This window comes from Nannospalax galili, unplaced genomic scaffold, assembly GCF_000622305.1.
Source record: "Nannospalax galili isolate Female #2095 unplaced genomic scaffold, S.galili_v1.0 scaffold72, whole genome shotgun sequence".
Taxonomy (NCBI): Eukaryota; Metazoa; Chordata; class Mammalia; order Rodentia; family Spalacidae; genus Nannospalax; species Nannospalax galili.
The window spans coordinates 10,339,218-10,354,332 of record NW_008336933.1 but is presented as its reverse complement, the minus strand read 5'-3'; the positions used below and the strand labels follow the sequence as shown (position 1 = coordinate 10,354,332).

Genomic DNA, 15,115 nt, shown 5'->3' with positions numbered 1-15,115 from the left:
GAGCATATAGGAAGGGAAAGAAATATCAGTTAACATTTCAAAATGCTTTTCTCATCTTACAGATATTAGTGGAGCCAAAATTCATTTCTTAAGGTATTTTTAATGTAGTCTATATATTCTTTGACAAGTTCATACAATATATGTACTATATATGATCCTATCCATCCCCAACCCCCACTCCCCCAAGAGACCCCCAACCATCTTCCTCCCACCTTCTTGTCTTTATTTTTAGCAACCCACTGAGTCAAATTAGTGCTGCCTGGTGGAATGTCGATAGATCTTATTGGCTTGATCTTATGCAGGTCTTTTGCAGGTGACCATAACTGCAGTGAGCTAATGAGGGCACAGTCCACGTCATGTCCAGTAGACAGCACGTACTGCACTCCTCCCCATCCTTCAACTCTTATATTCTTTCTGCTTCTTCTTCCAGGATGTTCCCTGATCCTTGAGGAGCAAAATTAATGGCTCTTAGTCAGAGCTAACTAATGAAAACTGTGGTCAAAGGCAATGTGATGGCACATACAAACAAGTTGGTGACTGCTTGGTCAGCATAGTGGTAGGTCTCCCCTGAAGCAATGCCAATGAAGTTCAGACAACGGAAGCAGGCAATTCTTTTACAACTTATGAGGTTTATAGCTGTCCCTGGCATCTTCCATAGTTATAGCATTTTTAGTTGAACACATGGCCACCCAGAACATTTTCTAGCTTCCCTTGCAGATCTATATTGCTTTGTTGGCTTTGACAAATAAAATATGAGGCATTTGGTAGGAGTCTTCTTTAGAAAGACAATGTGAATGTACATTTTGTCTCCTCTCTGCTTCCTGGCTTCTTCCTGGATGTAGTATGGATTTAATGATTGAAGGTAAAGAAACCTTTTGAACCACGCACTAGACACCACATATTGATGATGATGGAGAATTTGGAGATAAAAATAGGTCCCTGGAAATCATGGGGCTGCCACACCAACCTTGGCTTAGCTATATTAATTTGAAAAAAAATAGATATCTGTCTTGTTTAAGATCCTATTACTTTAGATTTTCTTTCTTCAGAGTAGAACCACCGTAATGTATATTTTGCTACCAGGAGTGTGATTCTAGAGGTGATTTATTAAATGTTGAATACTCAATTTTATAGGCTGGAAAACTGATGGCTTCCATCATTTCAGATGCAAATAGTTATTTAAAAAACATTGATAGCATCTAGGTGTTATGGCATATTCCTGTAATCTCACCACTTTGAGGCTAAGTCAGGAAAATAATGAGTTTGAGGCCAATACAGATAAAATGAAAATTAATAAATAAATTTTTTAAATTTATGCTCTTCCCACCTCTTAAGTGCTGGGATTACAAGCAGTGTCACCACTTTAAAGGTTTTATTTTATTTTCAAAATATTCATATTGATTATTGAGCTCTCGCTCTTCTTAAATTTTTCACTGAGTCAAGATCCTCATTTTCCACAGACCCCTGCCTGTGAGCTTATACCATCTGCCATCCAAGGATATGTGAGGAGGATAGATTTAGAAAACTTGTGCGTGCTAACAACTTCTGACCACTGCAACCAAGTCCTGCAAGAGATAAATTAACTCCAACTCCAACTGACTTATCTACAGAGAAGGGATGATGGTACAGCAGTATCTGTGTTCTGCAATCTAAATTCACTGAGAGTTAATCATTTAGAACTTCTGAGATAAAAATATCAACTGCTTCTGCAGCCCAAGTTATGTTATTATAAGCAGTGACTTCAAAACGGACAGCCTGTGGCCACAGTCTTTTTTAAAGCAACTTCCTTCAGGTTATCTTTGCTGGATAACAGGAGGCTCCCCGGCAGCAAAGTCAAATTGAGATTTTGTCTCCCCACTTAAGCTTATCCCTCAGATGACCTCAAGGGAGTCACCACTGAGTAAAAAGAAAGGTAGGTGGGCAGACCCTCGGAGCTATTCGTTTAGTCTTTAGCTTAAAAAAAACCCAAATTTATCTAAAGATAAGCAGTTGTGGGTTTGCACAAGAAACCAACTGAAGCCAGATAGATAGAAAGCTTATACTTTTGAAGAAATCAAGCCACTAAGAAATTAAAAAGCAGACAGGACGTAATCTGCTCAGTCCTTCATCAGGTCTCAGACCCCTATATGTGGCCCAGCTGGAAGTGTTTGTTAAGACATAAAGACGGAGGGTTCTGCAGTGTCCCCTTGACAACAGATGCTGACTCTGCCACCATTTCCTGCCACAGAACTCCTAATTGCTCAGAATTCCCTTGGTGATTGGAACATCTTTTGTTCCTAGCAGTCCACTTTTGGTGGACCCCAGGAAGGAGTCTGGTCTCCAGAAAAACCAAGCCCTGATTACAAGTTTGAAACTCAGCCTCATTTCCTTCAGGAAACAGAGAGCTACCACGCCAATATGAATAGTCTCTATAGAAATCCCTGACCCTGAGGCTTGATTACGGTCTAGATTGTTGAATTCAGACAGATGCTGGGAAAGCAGTTCACCTGGAGAGGGTGTGGAAGTCTAACGCCCTTCCCTACATACCTTGTCTAACGTATTTCTTCATCTGTGCCATGGTTAACGCTGTCAACTTGATTAGATATGGAATTAACTATGAGGGCTTTTCAGGGAAGGATTAACTGAGGAGAGAAGACCCTCCCAAAGGGTGGGTGGCACCTTCTAGGAGTGGCCCAGGTGTAAAAGGTCCAAGGAAAAAGCAGGGCTGGTGAGTTTGTTTCTGTTGCTGCCGCCCTTCACTGACGTCAGACCCAGCCTCTTCGCGTTCCAACATGAAAACCGGAAGCTCTCCAAGTGAAAGTCCTCCCAGCCTTCAGTGTCAGATTGGGACTGATATGCAGTGAGACAGACACTACCTCAAAAACACAAATAAGATCAAAATTGCAGTCAATGTGGGCGTGGCTTCCAAATTTGGAAGCCAGCTCCTACAAGATTTGCTTGAAAAGAGCTACCAAAAAGTTACAGTAACAATTTTTGGCCAATAGACTAGTTGTTACGCTGTTTGACAATCATCATAATAACAGTGAGGTTTATTGATACTGTTTCCCCTCTAAATACTAATATTCTGAAAACAGATGCAGAGGAGATAAACGTGGGTCTGGCAGAGGAGTTGAAACAAATGTGGAATTAAAGGACATCAAAACAAAGCCAATAATCATCTCTGGGACTTTGATAACTCCACAAATGCCAATTACACATCCCAAGGCACATCAGATCCATTTTCTATCGTGGGCCAATTCAGAAGGCACCAATTCTGGATGCATGCCAACCTAATTGGATATTTTTGTTTCTTCAAGAGATAATTGCAAAGTGCTTATCATGTATTAGATACACACAGAAACCAAGTTCATTAGGAAATATAGTAATAAGAATCTTGGGACTCACTGAACTTGAAGAACATCTTCCTCTGTAAAAATGAGGTACACTCAGGTACAGAAGTAACATCCCTGACTATGGCACAACAAAACCACGAAGGCATGTTGAGGTGACGCTAAATGACTCAGGGGCCAAGTTGATCACTATTTAGAAAATGCTTTTGCCCAGTTCTTTATAACATTGTGGTCTGTGGTTTTACCCTTTATTGTCCTTACAGGTGTGGCATGAAGTCTATCTCCAAGGTGACAAAGTCACAATACACCCGCAATGCCTTGGGGGAGATGAAAGGCAAATGTGCAGAGGCAGGGATTCAAATGACAGGCTTCCCCATAGCATGAGGCACAGTGCAGGACTGAGTCTTCTGGGTAGTATAATTGACTATTTCCTTGGGAGTCAATTCATCTATCTGTTTATGTAGTAGATGGTTTATGTCTTCACCACAGAATAACTGGAGCAGGAAGAATCTGAGACCTAAGTCAGTGTGGGTGTTATTGTTTGAACATGTCTCCCAAAAGTTCATGTGTTGAAAACTTAATCTCCAAATTTATATATTAATGAGATGGTTTCCTATTAGTGTACATGGGGGATTGACTCCAAGACATCTCAGATGCTACTAAAACCCACAAATGCTAAAGTCCCTTCTGTAAAATGGCATAGTATTTGCATATAACATATACATATCCAAATGTGTACATCAAAAGGTTCCTTACAATGCTTAGTATGATGTAAGTGCTGTGTAAATGGTAATTCTGCTGTATTGTTTAAGAAAGGACAAGAAAAATCTGTACATACCCAGAGCACGTATACTTTTTTTAACCATAATTAACTGAATGTGCACATGTGGAACCCACAGATAGGGAGGACTGACTAAATCAGGAGTCAGGGCTTCTAAAAGGTAATATGAGATCAGATAAGGTCATGAACTAGGATTAGTAGATTTATTGTAAAAGGAAGAAAAACCTAAACTTGGATAATTACTTTCCAGTCATGTGGACTCTTCCCTTGACTTAGACACAGGAAGAAGGTCCTTACCAGACGCTCACCCCACACTCGTGGACTTAGCCACCTCTAGAACTCTAAGAAATGAATATCTTTTCTTTACAAATTATTTGATCTAAGATTTTCTTTTATAAGTTTGGGAAATAGGAAGTGTGAGAGCTCTACACTTCTTTCTCAAGATTTTTTTTTAGTTATTGGAGGCTGTGTGAGTTTTCATACAAATGCTAGGATGGATTTTAGACTTTTGCAAAAAAAATGTTAGAATTTTCATAGGGATTGCACTGAATATGGAGATTATTTTGGAGTAGTTATGACTTTTGAGAAAATATTAATCCATAAACATGAATTATTTTTCTATGTGTTTAAACCTCCTTTATTTCAGCAACATTTTCTAGTTCTTAGAATGCATCTTTTGTCTCTTTAATTATATTTACTCCTAATTATAGCATTAATTTATTACTGCATAAATTGAATTTTCCCTCACTTTTTATTAAAAATTCTTTTTTATTTTATGTATATGAATGTTTCATCTGCATGTATATAAATGCACCTATGCAATGGCTGAGGTGGACAGAAGAGGGCATTGGATCACCTGGAACCAGAGTTATGGATGTTGTTAGCTGCCATGTGGTTCTGAGAACTGAACCCAGGTCCTCTGGAAGAGCGTCCAGTGCTCTAAACCACAGAGCCCTCCAGCCTTAGTTTTGTGATTTTTGTGTGTAGTTTTTATATCCTGCAACTTTGCTGAATTCATTGTGTATATGAGAGAAACTGTGAAATCTTAAACATTTTCCACATGTAAGGTGACTATCTGAAACAGATTAATGACTTCTTTGTGATTGGATACATTTTATTTCTTTGTCTTCTCTAATTGCTCTAGCTAAGACTTCAATACTGTATTGGTACAGAAGTGATGAGAGTAAGCAATCTTTTCTGGCCCCTTATGAAAAGCTCTCAGGTTTTCAGCCTTGAGCATAACAACTCTGGGCATTCCATGTATGGTCTTCATGTTGAGGTGATTTTTTTTTTTTTCTGAGACAAGATCTTGTTATGTAGCTCAGAATACCTTGAATTCGCAATCCTCCTTCTTTTAGGCTCCCAAGGGTTGGGGGTGCATGCATAGGCTGCCACAATCCAGCTGAGGGGACTTTTTCTTATCAATATTTTTAAATTAACATATATCGTGTTATATGGTACTGAGTTTCATAAGAACATTCTCACACAGGTATATAATGCACTTTGAGTATATCCCCTCATGTCCCATCTTCCTTTCTCTCCCTTCTCACTTGTTAGTCTCCTCTGTTCCATTATACAGCTTTGCTTCTATGTTTATGCCATACTTACATTGCTTCTATGTTTATGCCATACTTACATATATGATTTTATTTTATTACATATGATTTTATTTTAATACCTACTTTAATGTGTGGCCTTTATGTTGAAGTGATTCCCTTTTATTCCTAGTATGCTGAGTGTTTTTTTTAATAATGAAAGGGAGTTAAATTATTTCAAATGCCCTTTCAGCATCAATTGAGACGTTTGTGGCTTTTTTTCCTCTATTTTGTTAATATGGCCTATTATACCTTTTTTGCCTACATACATTTTTCAATATTTTTCTTTATTCTTGAGAAATTCATACATGTGTACAATAAATATGATCACACCCAGCCCCTCATTTCCCACCTTCAGTTCTTCCCAAATCCTCCCTAACATGGTCCCCTCCCTAACATGGCCCCCTCCCTAACATGGGCCCTCCCAACTTTATACCCTCTTTTTAAATTTTTATTTTAGATAACCCACTAAATCTAATCAGTGTTGCCATATGTGTATGAGTGTGAGAGGCTGAGGTAGGAGGATTACCAGGATTTCAAGGCTACCATGGGCTCTATAGTGAGTTTCAGACTAGCTTTGGTTACAGAGTGAGACCCTGTTTCAGAAAGGTCCTAGTTCCTTTCTTAGAATGGAAGAATAGTGAAGGTTATTTGCAGTGTTCTAACCTGTCTTTGGGTTTTGCTTGGCTTGGACCTCAGATAAGAGGAAGCATAATTTGGCTCCCTGGTTGAGAAAGGTCACAAAGGATTGTGGCAGGCATGGCAGTCAGTAGGTGAAGCCTTCAGGGGGATTGCACACTGAAGAAGCCGGAGTAGGAGATTGGTGGTAAAAGAATATAGGTAGAATGTCTAAGACTCCAGGGGGGAAACAGAAAGAAGATTCTGCTAAATAAAGACATCAGAAAGCAGTCATAAACACGGTCAAATGAAAACAAAACACCCAGGCCCGGACAGGACACATGCTCAGAGAAATGCAGGAGAGCACTCCCAAATCTTGTCCTTGGCCTGTTCCTGTGGTTCAAATATGCCCTGAGCATTAGGAAAGGTCTTTCCCTCTGAGCTTCAAAGACTAAAAGAAGACTGAGATATGTATCTGTTCTTTCAAATTCAAATTTTTCTTTTTTTAAAATTGTTTTAATTGAATTTTTGTGTATTTTATACAGAATATCTCAGTCAGTCAATTTTAATCATCTTTATACCCCCTTTCCCACTGGCAACGCTCCCATAGCCCACCCCCCTGGAATTCATGCATTCTGTCATTTGTGTTAAGGCCAGTTGTGTCAAGTTAGTGTCCCCAGATGTTCCTCAGTGCAAGTTCATCCACTGAGGTCTAGTCAGCCTATCTAGGGTCCCTTGCTTTAGGAAGATCAGCTCTTCCTCACCTAGCAGTAATCGGTTGCCAATATTTCTTCAGCTAAGCTTGGGGTCTGCTGCCCATTTTCCCAGTTCTATGCTGAGTTTTTGTCTGCTTGAGTTTGCATGGGACTTGTGTATGCTGACACCATTGTTGTAGATTCACGAGCAGGGTTCCAGGAGTTTGTAGGACTCTATTTCCATATGGTTATGCACCTCCTCCCTGGCTCTTACAATTTTTCTGCCCCCTCTTCCACAATGCTCCCTGAGCCCTGGGTGGGTAAAGTTTAATATAGGAGTCCTGTCCAAGGACCAGCATTTTGCAGATTCTTAACCTCTATGCTTTGGCCATTTGTGAGCCTTTGTGTTCCTGGTCCTCTTTTGCATGAGGGAGCCTCATTAACGAGAGTTGAGCGATTCATTGGTAACCTCTTTACCCCGTTCTATGTTCTATGAGCCTTAGGTGTAGAGGTTGCATTGTAGATCTGCCACTTAGGCCTGAGCAATTCATAGACAATGTCTGTTTGTGACCAGTTGTGATACTTGTAATAGTCTCTGTCTGGTTCAAAAGAAGCTTCTTTGATGAGTGGTGACTGGGACATTTGTCTGTAAATATAAGGATACATATTTTGCACATAGCACAAAGAAATTGCATTAGTCTAGGGATATGACAGTCTTGGGGTTTTCTCTGAGATCTATGACTTCTCCAGCCATGTGTATTTGATTATGTTTACAGTTACCACACTTGACTTTCCTGCCATTGAATAGGCTGTTATTCCAATTCCTCAGATAAGAGAAAGCATAATTTGGCTCTCTGGTTGAGAAAGGTCACAAAGGATTGTGGCAGGCATGGCAGTCAGTAGGTGAAGCCTTCAGGGGGATTGCACACTGAAGAAGCTGGAGCAGGAGATTGGTGGTAAAAGAATACAGGTAGAATGTCTATTAGGTAGACATGTCAATTAGGTAGCTGTTGATTACCCCCAAGTGCCACTACTGTACCAATGTTGTATGTGCCAGCCACTGATGTGGTTATTTGGTCTTGAAGCTGGTATTAGACCATCAATTGATGTTTTCCCTTCATAGTAATCTCCAAAGCTATGAGAGCTATGCTTCAGGGGAAGAGGCTTCCAGGTCAGTTCCAGGTCTATTACTCCAAATCTTGTGTCTGAAGTATGTTCTGTCTTCAGCAGTAGGGTATTATCTTCAAGTTCTGGAAGGCAATAAAGGGCTCTGACAATAGCCTGTGTAATTTGGGGGGTCTCTTGGACCACCCTAGTCAACAGCTTAAAGGAAAGAGTCTCCTGTTTGGCACTGTTTCTTATTATGTAGCCTTTAGCTATACACTTGGACTCATGTAGAGATATGTATGTGTAATTTGCCTTTAGGTTGTTGGACTAATATGACTCTCTCTGTTTTTTTTAAAACTATCTAGGCATTATTTATCTCTTCTCCCCCTCTCCGCATCTAACCCTTCCACCATGTAAGAAGCAGCTTTTTTACACATGTCACTCGTGTAGTTGAAAAAGGTGAATTTGTCGTTTGAGTACAACTCTGGGGTGAAGTTTTGCACATAGGACATTGCAGAGTTTTAATTTGAATACCAGTAATTTAATAAACTTACATTATCTCCTTGCTATGGTTTGACCCTGACATTTCCCCTGCTGGCTCATGTTTTGAAAGCTTGATCTCAAGCTGGTGGTTCTAGTTTGAAGCTGGAGAGCCTTTAGGAGTTGGGACTTGGCTGCAGGAGCAGGCTGCTTGAGGCAGGTCTTCGAAAGCTCTGAGGGCCCTGGGTCCAGCCTTTCCCTCTTCTCTTTGTCACCATGTCACTGCTGTTGCCTCACACCCGCATGCACAGAGCTGCTTCCTGTCAGCTGTGCCTTCCCCACCATTATAGCTCAAAATCTCTTGAAATAATGAACAAACACAAGGTTTTCCTCTTCTAAGTTGTTTTTTAGGTATTTTCTTAAAGCATCACAAACAGTACCTAATACACTCTGGATTAAATGACTGTGGTTATCGTAGCTGAAATGTTTGTACACCTCTGGCTTAGTCTAGATTCCTCTGCTACTGTTATTTTGGTTTGATTATAGTGGCTTTAAAATATGTTCCAATATTTTATGAATTGGTCTCCATTTGGTAGTGATTGAATTACACTTGTATATTAACTTAAAGATTCCAAATGCTTTTAAGTTACTTCTTCTCATCCAAGTATAATAACATAGTTTCCCATTATACTTGGATATTGCTTTAAGAACTTTATTATTTCATTAGTTTATTTATATGAATCCTGTGCCTTTTGGTAAACATATTCCTATGAATTTTAGAATGAGCAGAATATTTTTATTTATATTTTCTTTTATTTGAACTTCTTGATAAACAAGATTACTTTATATACATTGTATATGTTAGTGTAATATACACATGTACTATAATCTAAAGTATATGAACTGGGAATTTTTATAATGACATTATCTTAATTTTCCCTTTTTTTCACCTGGTTTGAATTCAAGGATGAAATTGTTTTCCTTCATAACTTCAAAGACATTTACTCCTCTGTTTCTATGTTGTTGTTTAACCCAATGCCCAGTTGGGTTCTCCTTTGCCCTTGTAGGAGAATTTTATTTTCTCTTTATCCGTGATATTCTGGAGTTTTGTAGTCTGTGACATGAAATATGTAGTTTTGTCACTCACTCTGCTGGTAACTCATTGGGCCACTTCAATTTAGAAGTTTCTCTTTTTCTTATTTTTTAGCGTTCTTTAAAATAATTTATTGAGAATTTCATAGAGGCATATAAGCATGTAATGTGTTTTGATTAAATCCATGCCCACTCCTTCCCCTCCAACTCCTCCCATATCTCCCCATCACTTTTCTCTGATAACTTCATGTACTCTTTCTTCTTTTTTTAAATGGGGCTTTTTGCTACTCTAACATTCCCCCCTCTGAAGAAGTAACCCTAAAATTTTTTAAAGTATGAGAGGCTGGCATCACTAGGACAAGGGGAAGTGGACCAAACCACAAAAGTCTACCTAAATTGCTAATAGGGCATCAGGATGCAGACTGCTCAGCCTTCTTACATGCAGAACAGGGATGCAGGGTGAAGTAATTGGAGTACCCTTCAGTGGGTCTATCTAAAACACTCCCAAATTGCACAATCATTATCTCTAGGTGGAAAAGAAAATTGTTGAATCCTTAATAGAAGATGTGAAGGACAAGTAAAGGCAAGAGAAATTAGCATAACAAGTTCTAGACAGGGAACTAGAAAAAAGTCAGAACAGGGCAATTTTCAAATGTTCATATGAGAGTCCACTGGAGTTTCTTGACAAGGGCTTCCAAAAGCATGCCTTTATTGGGTCCTCCTCATTTGTCTTTTGTTTTCCAAGGCTGGAATTGAGAGTGATGGATTCAGGATTTGTTTTCACGTATTTTGATACCTGTTGGAGTGGTTACAATCAGTGTCAGTTCCCTCTCAAAGGGTTCTAGATAGGGAGAGAAAACAAATTCGGCCATCATTTTAGAACAATAGTGGGTTGTCTCCCTCAGCTACAGGTGGGCACTGCAGTATTGCAGACCAAGATTTGAAGTCTTACATCTGAGTAGCACTTTCTGATTCAGAACAAAATCATCAATGAGAAATAATTTTCTAAATAACTTTTTATATGGACTTAAGCTTAATGTCTGAGAAGTGTAATCCTTTGAACTCTAAAAGATATATACTGATCACTGTACTCTTTGGTTATACTTTCCTTTTGGGTGTTTAAGACCATACAGTTGGCTGAAATAAATTAATTTATAGTTATGCTTAAGGACATTTGAGGATCTGTGCCTTAGGGATCACATGGACTTGGGAGGAGCCCCCAACTCCTTTCTTTTACAAGTTCCATCTATTTAAAGATAAGTCAAAGGTCCTGCTCAACCATGGCTGGCTTCACTTGGAAGCATGAAGGAAATGTTTCCTCTGAGTTGACCCTCCTCTTTGTAGACTGGACACTGGTTGAAGTCCATCTGGTGGGGTCTCCATGGCCTCCCTAAAAAAGAGAACAGGTGACTCACCACAGTTACAGAACATTTTGATAGATGTTCCATAGTCCCCTGGAACTTAGTTGACCTTGGAGGGCAAGGGGGAAAAACTGTCCTTTAAGTCCCTCTGACCAGATTAGTATAGGCCTCAAAGTATGACTGTTAAACATCCAATAAGGTTAGTTCCACCAGCCTGGTTTCTTTTTTTTTGTTTTTGTTTTTGTTTTTTGCCTTTTTGTCTTTTTGAAGCAGGGTCTCCCTGTAGCCCCAGCTGTCCTGGAACGCACTATGTAGATCAGGCTGGCCTTGAACTCACAGAGATCTGCCTGCCTCTGCCTCCCAATTGCTGGGACTACAGGCCTGCACCACCACGCCTGGCCAGCCTGGTACTTTTAATTACCACATGCTATGTAAAAAACACAAATATTCTCAGATAAACTTTGACTAGATACATATTTTGTTCTTTAGTTGACAAAACTATGACCTTAGAAATTTTAAAATTGTGTATATATTATTTTTGTCTCATCCTTTATGTATCATAACAAACCTACACAGACCTTCATAAATTGCTTAAGCTTTCTCATTTTTTCTGTCTATTTTGGAAAATATCTCCATTCCCACATCCTTTTAACATCTTTTACATTCTCATTTCCTTTTTTAAATAATTATAAGACATAATAAGATTAATAAATAAATTTTCCATCTGTTGTGAGAATTCTTTTCCTTGGGATACTAAGTAATGCTTATTCCCTTTTAAGTTTCTAGTGTCAAACCAATATTTGATTAAAGTTTTACTGTGGAACAAATGAATTTACTGATCTTACTTAGTGAGATAACAAAGGGGTTGCTGAGGTATATGAATGACCTGAGGGTATCACACTGGAAAACCTTTGCCCATTAGGGTCAAACCTTCTATTCCTAACCTTCCCTAGATTGTGTACTTTAGCCCTCCCCAAATCTAGGAGACCATGTGTGATTAGGGCCAAATAACATACAGTTGGCTAGGAAGAGTGTCTGGATAATCCAGTGAGGGTCCCATCACCCTCTTTGCCCCTTCTTTAATGAAGAGCACACCGACAACATGCCAATTGTGACTATGTTTAGCAATTAGGCACTGCTGAAGTCGTGATGATGGTAGTTATTTCATGGAAAAGAGACTACTGTACAGCATCATCTTATTAAAAGGACATGGAATTTAAAAGGATTTGTGGATTAGGATCTACAAATGAGGGAGAACATACACCTTTTATTTTTCTGAGTCTGTGTTACTTCACTTAGTATAACAGCTTCCAGAGCCATCCATTTACCTGCAAATTTCATTATTTCATCTTTCTTTACTGCTGAATAGAACTCCATATGTGTAAATATACCACATTTTCATTATTCACTCATCAGTTGAGGGCCACTTAGGTTGCTTCCATCTCTTAGCTATTGTGAAAAGAGCAGCAACAAACATGGTTGTACAGGTGTCTCTACAATAGAATAAGTCCTTTGGGTATATGCCAAGGAGTGGTATAACCAGATATATGGTAGGTTCATTTTTAGTTTTTTAAGAGTTCTCTACACTGTTTTTCATAGGGGTTGCACGAGCTTGCAATCCCACCAGCAGTGAATGAGCGTTCCCCTTTCTCCACACCCTTGCCAGCATTTGGTATCGTTTGTTTTCTTGATCCTCATCAGTCTGGTTGGGGCAAAGTGATACCTTAGGATGGTTTTAATTTGCATTTCCCTAATTACTAATGATGTTGAACATTTTTTGAGATGTTTCTTAGCCATCTTTATTTCTTTCTTTGAGAACTCTCTGTTTAGATTTTTAGCCCATCTTTTAATTGGGTCATTTGATTTCTTGATTCTTTGTTTTTTGAGTGTTTTATATATTCTGGATGTTAAACCTCTGTCAGCTGTGTTACTGGTAAAGATTTTTCCCACTCTGTGGGTTTTCTCTTCACTTTTTTGATTGTTTCTTTTGCTGTACAGAAGTTTTTTAATTTAATGTGGTCTCACTTGTTGATTGCTGACCTTAATTCCTGAGCAACTTCTGATTTAGAAAATCCTTTCCTACACTTATATCTTGTAAGTTAGTGCTAATATTTTCTTCTAATAGTTTTAGGGTTTCCAGTTTCACATTGAGGTCTTTGATCCACTTGGAGCTGACTTTTGTGCAAGGTGAAAGAAAAGAATCTAGTTTTGGCTCAGGTTCCTCTAGGCTGATCTGCATGTCTTGCAGGCCACACTCCCCATTGCCATAAGCCGCCATCATGGTGACGCTCGCAAAGGCCAGTAAAAATCAAAATGAGTCCAAGAAAATGGCTCCTCCCCGAAAGGAGGTGGAAGAAGACAGTGAAGACGAAGAAATGTCAGAAGATGAAGAGGATGACCGCAGTGGAGAGGAGGTTGTCATCCCTCAGAAAAAAAGGCAAGAAGGCTACAACTCCAGCAAAGAAAGTGGTGGTTTCACAAACAAAGAAGGTTGCAGTTGCCACACCTGCTAAGAAGGCAGCTGTCAGCCCAAGCAAAAAGGCAGCAGCCACATGAGCAAAGAAGCCAAAGCAGCTGCAACACCTGGTAAGGAGGGAGCTACACAAGCAAAAGCATTGGTAACACCCCCTGGTAAGAAGGGAGCTGTCACCCCAGCCAAGGGGGCAAAGAACAGTAAGAATGCCAAGAAGGAAGACAGTGAGGAGGATGAAGAGGAAGAGGAAGATGATAGTGATGAGAATGAAGATGAAGACAATGATGAGGAGGAGGAATCTGAGCCTGCAGTTCTGAAAAAAGTAAAAGCAGTGAAACCAGCAAATGGGGCAAAAGCAGCAGCACCTGCTCCTGCCTCAGAAGATAAGGAGGAAGATGAGGAGGAAGAAGATGGCTCTGAAGACAAAGCTAAGGAGATCACACCAACCAAAGGAAAGAAAGCTCCTGCTAAAGTTGTTCCTGTGAAGGCCAAGGGTATGGCTGAGGAGGAGGAGGAAGATGATGTTGAAGATGAAGACAATGATAATGAAGAGGAGGAGGAAGAGGATGAAGAAGAGGAAGAAGAGCCTGTTAAAGAAGCACCTGGAAAACAGAAAAAAGAAATGACTAAACAGAAAGAAACTCCTGGGACCAAGAAACAGAAAGTCAAAGGCTCAGAACCAACTATACCTTTCAGTCTGTTCATTGGAAACTTGAATCCTAGCAAATCAGTTGCTGAATTAAAAGTAGCTATTAAGTGAACTTTTTGCTGAAAATGATCTTGCTGTCGTGGATGTCAGAACTGATACAAATAGGAAATTTGGTTATGTTGATTTTGAGTCTGCTGAAGACCTAGAAAAGACCTTGGAACTCACTGGCTTAAATGTGTTTGGCAGCTCTGCTTCCCTGGGCCTGCAGGACCTGCCTCAAGGATCTCTCCGACCTGCAGGCCTGTCTCCAGGGCAAGTCCATCGTGCCCTCCATGCCTTGACTCCCCCAGCCTCATTCACCCTCCCATCTCCCCTTCTGTTCTCTCCTCCGAGTTTGGCCTCTGCCCCATTCCTTGTCTTGGGGCACCAGACACCTGGGGAACCAATACTGCTTCCTGATGCTTTTCATCCAGACCAACATAGTGCCTTCTCTGGGTCCCAGGAGCACTGCTTCTGGGCCTGGCCGCACCCTCACCTCCCTCTGCTTCCCTGGGTCTGCACAACCCACCAGCCTCTTTCTAGGACATGGGGGCTGACCTGCCTCTTCCCACCACATCTGCCTTTGCATCTCTGGGTGGCACAGCCACCAGCTGCCCTCGACCAGCATCTTTTCTGGGCCAGGCTCCCAGGCCAGTCTAGCCCCTAAATTCCTGAGGCCAAAATCATTCCTGGAGGGATCCAGACCTTAGGAGAAAGCCTGAAAACATCTGACCCTCACTTGTATTGGGCCGCTGTGGGAACTCCTGAAGACAAAAGCAATCCAGCCACTCCAATATAAAATCAAAAGAGAGAACCGGAAGCTTAGACGAACCAGCTTTTCATGCCCAAAAAGTAAACCACAGAGACACATAAAGTTCACAGAAAGAAGCAGACCT

At 40.2% G+C, this 15,115-nt stretch overlaps 1 pseudogene; it reads left to right on the top strand.

The window, feature by feature from the left end:
* The first annotated feature begins 13,337 nt into the window (after positions 1-13,337).
* The window catches only part of LOC103732924, a 15,005-nt pseudogene continuing 13,227 nt past the window's right edge, over positions 13,338-15,115 (top strand).